Here is a 7,812-nt window from a genome sequence, read left to right as displayed (position 1 = left end):
TATTTAAAAATTGTTGATTCTACATTGTCATGAAATCAGCAAACGGTTCACATATGTTTAAATGTATACTCATATATTACAAAACTATTGCCTATTAATGATGATGTATTTTCCTGATAAAGCCAATTGAGCCTATTCTAAATATTTAATCTGTTATATGATGGTATTACTTTACAGGATGGAGTGTTACTGCAGGAATAATCCATAACATGGTAGATATCTGGGAACATCTTGAATAAATAATTTTTATGTTCAAGGTTTATTGCTGCTGAATTCATTGAGAAAACTATCAGTAGCTTTACCTTCACTCAGACGCCATTCGTAAATAATGTTTTAGATGCAACAGGTAAAAATGTATTCATTACATTGTAATGCTCATCTCTTCTTACATAACGTTGCATTCGTATGTTAGATACACACAGTTGACAAAACGTTTGAAACTACCATGAAAATAAAACAATATCTCTAAACTGTTTTGAGGCATTTTCAAAAATACTTGTCTGATTTTCGGTAATGATTTTGTTGAGGAATATTAGATATATGGCCATAACTGATTAATACTTCAAATCATATTAATGAGGCAGAATATTGTAAATCAATGTGTAACAATCCATTTTATCATAAATGAAAAGCATCGTATAATATAAAATGCCATCATGTATTGGGATACTTGAGGAAGGACACAATTGTCCGATGCAGTTGGTGTCAACAGGAATGACCTATTCCCAACATAGTGATATTTAATATTGTTTCGGGTCATGCATACCGTTGAGAGCATTTGTTTTATATCTCCTTGTGGGCTTGTTAGGATGTTGCCTGAAGCATTTGGACGCAAATTCTTACAAATATCAATGAATCTAGATTTAAAACGCAAAATCTTGGGAATATGCATGTATTTAGCTTTTAAACCGTGCAAAACAGTGTGTCACGTCACTGCGCAATTTGAGCCATTGCGAACGGATACCTCTAAGATATGTTCATTTATCTCACGTTTAAATTTCTGAAGAAATTTAAATCATCAAGTTTATAATACCATAATCTTTGAGCATGTCACATGCTTTCAGATTATTCATTTACTCTTTACAGGTGCGCATACTGATGCAACAATAAAAGTAAACACAGCCATGGATTCAGGAAAGACTGGTATGTCTATTGCAAGTTCTCTGCTTTGGTTGTGTTAACTATCCATTGATTATAGTACCATACTCTTCATAATCTCTTTCTCAATAGTAAACTTTAGAATTCTCATCGGTGCATAGAAACCTCTGGAATAAACCAAGTAAAACAGTAAGGAACATACGAAGACTTTATTAATTCAGATGGGATATACACATTTTGTTCGTTTCAGGATTTAAAACAGTTTCATAAGATTTATGCCTCCTGATGTAAGACTATTTTAAGAAATCTCTTAGTGCATTGAAGCTATCCAAAGAAACCACTAGCGATGGGCAAATTCGATTGCGAATGTATTGACCAATGCATCACAGATGCTTAATATTCATTTAAAGAATGTCCGTATTAACAAACGCAACACTTACTATCTGGCTCGACATTACATATTAATTTAATGTTTACGTCATCAAAATGACGTCATTTATTGCATCGGTGTAGAGAAGGACGATGCTAATCTAGAGTGCTTTAACGTAAAGGGATACGATTGAGAATTCTGGTTTGTAGATATTAAATACAAAATTAGTTTATAAATCACAATTGCAGAGCCGAGAAAGAAATTATAAAAATCGACGACATGTATTTCACAATCAATGGATCAATTTCGTTTTATCCTCCTGTGCATGGTAACGCGACCATATTGTACTTAGAAAAAAGCAAAATGTTATAATTATGATTTTCAACGGGTTCATATCTGTTACATTTTGGAATAGTAAGAGTCATATTTTTATTTACAATGTAGCCCGTACTGAATGCATAACCTATGAAATACCATACGGTAAAGTATATCCATAACCATATATAAAATCGTCGAAACAGTTATCTCTATCCAACTTACATCTGAAATGGAACACTTTGCAAATTATCCAGACATTTTATCACCTTTTTCGGGTATTTGTTTTGTGAAAAATTCGAAGAAGGGTCAAGATATTTTTTTCCAAAGTATTTTCAACGATACGAAAATATATTTTTAGACTTTTCATTCATAGGCCATTTTCTCTACGCTATTCTTGGAGTGGGAATTTTACTGGTTGTTGGTTTATTCAGCTGTCTTCTGCACAGATTTGGAGCCTGGTAATTTCTATCTGTATATCTATCTATCTATCTATCTATCATCTCATATATATATATATATATATATATATATATATATATATATATATATATATATATATATATATATATATATATATATGATTACCTCGGCAATATACATAGATTTCCAACTGACAGTAAGTTATCGACTGATCGACTGGATGGTAGGAACCATATCAATTTGAGGTAAATTATAGTATTCTAAGAAGAGAGTATTTTTTTTTATCGGTAATAATACCTAAGACAATTATTATTATTATTATTATTATTATTATTATTATTATAAGATCTAATAAAAGTTAAAATATATATCAATATTATTTGCATGTGCTCGTGTCGCATAATAGCAAATATAAATTAATTGCAAAATAACTAAAATAACATTAATAACCTAATAAACATAAATTTATTCAAAAAGGGACAACTCCTGCCAATGATCTTTCAATTAGAATTACAGTCTCATAGCTTGCAGTCTTTGAACAGATCACCAGGTCCGTAAAGAAAAAAGACACAAATAAATGACAAGTTGACAAAGGTTAAATTCATATAATTTGCATTATCTCTTCCAAAAGAAATGTACGAAATGGTAATCAATGCAAATATTATTTTTTTTAAAGTTTAGAGTAATTAATAAGCATATTAAGGAGTGACACAGTCAAATAGTTTAAAGTAAAAATGAAAAAAACTTAGTAGATTACAATTGAACATACTGTTTTTCAGGTTTACAGATTAATGTCAGAAAAATATTCCTTTTGGGTATTTAAAAGTGCTTTAATTTATGTTGCTATTGTAAAATATGCATCAAAGTTCATTTTATTATTCGTATCCTTTGTCTCGCACTTCGCCTAATATATCCATTAGCCGAAAGGCTAAAGATAATAGCATGTCACTATGATATTGTATCTTTAAGACTGTTTATGTAAGTCCTCAAAACACGCCACCTATTAGGATTGGAAATTATGCATGCCATTTGGAGACACACATTTCGTCAGTAACATCGAACTTACAACGAGAGAATGCAGTTTTCTTCAGTGAGCAATCCTTCTGTCAAAAAAAGATCCATGACTTTTTAACTCATGCCAGTGGACACATTTGTAGGATTTGAACTACGCGACAAATTAAATGAGTGTGACATCCCTAAGAATATTAAAAGAACCGTATATCTCTTAACTACATTTATCGGGCTAGCCAAAATCTAGGCAATACTACGATACATTGTACGCGATCGTAGCGGAAGAAAGGTGCCTCTCGTTTGATCTACGCTGAACAGTTTTGACTTTCATTGTTATTTGAAATTCTATTCAGCAAATATTCACCATGCTAGATCTTTCAACAATGCGTCTACAAAAACTTGTGAACAGATCGATTGGACCCTCTGTAAATCAGAGTTCCGTTTATAAATACTCTACTAATTGAAAAAGTATATTCTGGTTCTCAACGTGGAGCAATTAGTCATAAAAGAAGACATTGCCAAATAATAATCTTGAGTTATATAGTTCGTTATACCTGGTGCTCAGCGGTGATGTATCCCCGATTCCTTGCATGATCATATACAAAAGCTCAGCCTGCAGTAAATACGTCAAGTCAAACCAATGTTGCAGGGCAACGACTGGGCTCGATAAAATACACTGATCTGAAAATCGTAGAATAAAATGTGGCAAATGTGGTCAACCTCATGTTTTCCTTTCAATCTATCGTAGTTTACAGACTCCGGCATGATAAAACTTCCATATTTCACATTTCCTGTTTGTGGAAATATAAGGTATTTGTTGGCTGGAACAATATCAATATAAACAGTCTGCTTTACCATTGCAGGATGCCACACTTGCGAATTCTGACCCAACATCGGAAGATATTTTCTTGATTCTTTGCAATACTCGGAAGAAACAATCAACACATTTGCAATTTCCCATAGTAATAAAAATAGTCAAAGAAAAAAGTTTTAAAAAATACGCGACGTTCTGGTGAATACAATCGCGTATATTCTCGTGATATCGGGAAGCTGAAATTATTCGTCTGCAGGCTTTTACAGGCTGATGTAAGAAACAAATTGAGAAACGGTATCCCACTGCCAGTGGTTGTGACGCTATGTCCATCATTCAATGTGATGGTCTAGCGTTCACATTGAAACGATGCTGAAGCATATAACATAAGTACTGTATTAAATAAGACTAAATGCCTAATCCGTAGTATATATAGGCCTTCATTAGTGATTGAAAAACTATTTGTGTCCTGGTTATTATGTCTAAAAGTTTTAACAAATCTGATTAAATGATAAGACCTTGTCGATATAGGTGGTCTAAGATTTGCAATGTAGCACCTTTGAAAATCATGATGCCAAATTATGTGTTTGTGGTTTAGATATTGTAACGTAGCTTGCAGCAATCTTTACAGTCATATCGCTACGATGTCTGCAATTTGGTAGTTTATAGTGATGTCTAGCAATGGGGTATCATGCCGCAGATATATATCATGATGTCCAACCCATTCACATTATCCTGACACCAGGCCGAACAGTTCTCGTTCTAACCTCTTTATGCTGAGCGCCAAGTGAGACATCTGCTATAACCATTGTTTATACGTCTTTGGCATGACTAGTCCGGGGTTCGAACCCGCTACCTCCCGCATCAGAGGCAGACGTTCAATCAACTAGGCGATGAAAACAATCTGTCCAAGTGATATTTGTGATATTCATTTTTTTACCTGCCTGATCAGAATGTTGCAATCCATCGTGTGTAATCTAATATGTGCATCAAAAAAGTCATTGCTAAATGGCTAGAACCTCTCTAATGGAATAATTGATTGTCATATAACATACATATCCAAAGTTTAAAACATCTGATACAAACATAACTATATAAAACTATGTATGTAAACTCGGTAAAGCTCGTGCAAGGCCCGAGAAAACTGCAGAAATCAGATTTAAATAATAAATTCTCTGAGATAGTACCTTGTAGATAGATATGATGGCGACGCTAAATTTGCGAAATTCTTATCAACTATTAAACTCCTTTTTGTTTCTAATATAAATTTTGCTACTGAAGAAACTAACATTATTGTTGAATGTATAAAACTTGCAAACAGTAACCGTGAACTTTCCGAAGCTTCTGCAATTGTTTATGCAGATATGACATTAGGGATTGGAAAGACTGCTCCGTTTGACTTTTTAACTCACAAAAGTATCAAACAACAGTTACATGGATAGAGGTATTGATTTTTGCTTTGCAGTATAACCGTGAAAAGTGTATACAATTGTAAGACGTTTGAATATTAAGAAATGTATTGCTAGGGATGGGCGGTAAATTGAAGTTGAACTACTAAAAGCTGGGCCAACCAGCCTTCTTAGCCTTTCTACAGTTTTAATTAACAAAACACTACAGCCAAATAGAACTAGTTTATATTTTGTGACTATGAAAACGCCACAAAACTGTGTTAGGAGATAAAACCAACTTCATACTTCACGTTCGTTTGTTTATATATATATATATATATATATATATATATATATATATATATATATATATATATATATATATATATATATATATATATATATATATATATATATATATATATATATATATTTCAATTATTCCCATGTTTGTGTCCTTTACAGTTCGCGTGCTAATAGAATTTTGAACAGAGATTCTCTGACACATTCTATTAGCCTTGAGGAGGTAAACCTGTTCGGACATTACTGGACAATTGTAAGCAATACAAGGGGAGATCTAAGCACTGCCATTGAAACAAATATTGGGCAGCATCAAACTCCGATACCAGAGTGCACGAGGAAGTTCCTTAAACCGGCCAAAGCAGAATCGTTATTAGGTATCACTGACGTGAATGGTGCTATGAGGATTGAAGAGTATATGGATCCCATTCAGTCTCATTCCGTGGAGCACGTTGATTATATCCACCCAGTTCACTCATGTCTAGTAGACATTGAATATGTGCAGAAACACCGTACAATATGAATTAGAATCTGATGATCACATACACTTGTCAGACTACAAAGACTTTGAGTCCGTATTATTGTGAGTTAATCCCTGATGTTACTTATGGTGTTGTGATGTGATTGCCAAACTAATGGAAAGGCTTGTTGTATCAATTAGCCCTGCAAGCTATAAACTTGATTGATACCAATCCAATTAAATTAGAGTTTAACAGCGAACTAATGCTTTGCTACTGATGTACCACTGAGCGAATCACATGGATACAACCTTGAAGGATATCAACAATGCCAAGTTAACATTTTATGCTACTGAATATTTTTGTGTTTATAGTGCAACGATACAATTCCTTTTAAATACTGTTGAACAAATTTGTTTTGGGAAAACAATGTATACACTTAAAGCTAAAAGAATTCAGATTTAAAGATATTTGTATAATGATGTTATAACTTTTAAATTGTAAAGTGATAGAATAGTTAATATCCCTTTGTGGTCGAACAAAACATCCCTCTAGATGTATGTATGGAAATATATATATATATATATATATATATATATATATATATATATATATATATATATATATACACACACACACACACACACACACACACACACACACATATATATATATATATATATATATATATATATATATATATATATATATATATATATATATATATATATATATATAGTTAAGAGTCGATGCTCTTAAAATAAGTAATAGAAAAAAGTGAAAACAACAAGCTTTGTAAAATTTAACTAATAATTTATTTACTTAGAATACAAAGAGAAAAATTAGGAAAAAGAACTTACGGTATTGCAAATTGAATCCAAATATAATATAAGAATTAAAAATACAAGTCCTAGTAATAAAAAGTCTTGAATGAAACTCAGTTAAAGTCCAAAAGAGATTTACAATTTAAGGTGATGGCGTGTTTGTTATGTTTTGCGTCTTACTGATGTGTTAACAGTCCTTTTTCGAATGACATAACAATTATTCCAGATTTTAATTCAGTATAAATTCCAATGAATGTCTTTATTCAAAACTTTGATCGGAGCACTTTTGAATTTCCAGAGAATCTAATCACTTGAATTCAATAATTTAACGGAAACAAATTCAGCCCAAACTAGTCACATCATAACACAACTTACAGTGCTAGATGGTAAAGCACATCTGATGAAATTCTGACAGTCAAAATATAATGTAGTTATCTGTCAAATTAGCATTTTATAAAAGCAACCATTACCTAATGGAAAATAATTTTGTAGCACGATTTAATGATCCTTGTTTACTTACAGCACAATAGCCTATTAAATTCACTTGGGAATCTCCAAAACCCTGACCCTGTATTAGCCTTCTAGTTTACTTGAATAATAGTTTTGTCAAACAGCACATACATACAGAATAATGAAGCTATTAGTAGTTTACATAAATGAAGTTAAAGAATTTATAAAAATCAATCAGGTCAAACAGAACTAAAATACAACAAACAATGTTACTTTACAATAACATGAATTGGAATTAAAAAAGTAATACTTACAGACAGGTAATTCAATTAAATATACATAACAATACCAAACACTATATATA

The sequence above is a fragment of the Sinohyriopsis cumingii genome, unplaced genomic scaffold, assembly GCF_028554795.1.
Source record: "Sinohyriopsis cumingii isolate HCF-2022 unplaced genomic scaffold, ASM2855479v2 utg002097l, whole genome shotgun sequence".
Taxonomy (NCBI): Eukaryota; Metazoa; Mollusca; class Bivalvia; order Unionida; family Unionidae; genus Sinohyriopsis; species Sinohyriopsis cumingii.
This window is presented reverse-complemented; position numbering follows the sequence as displayed.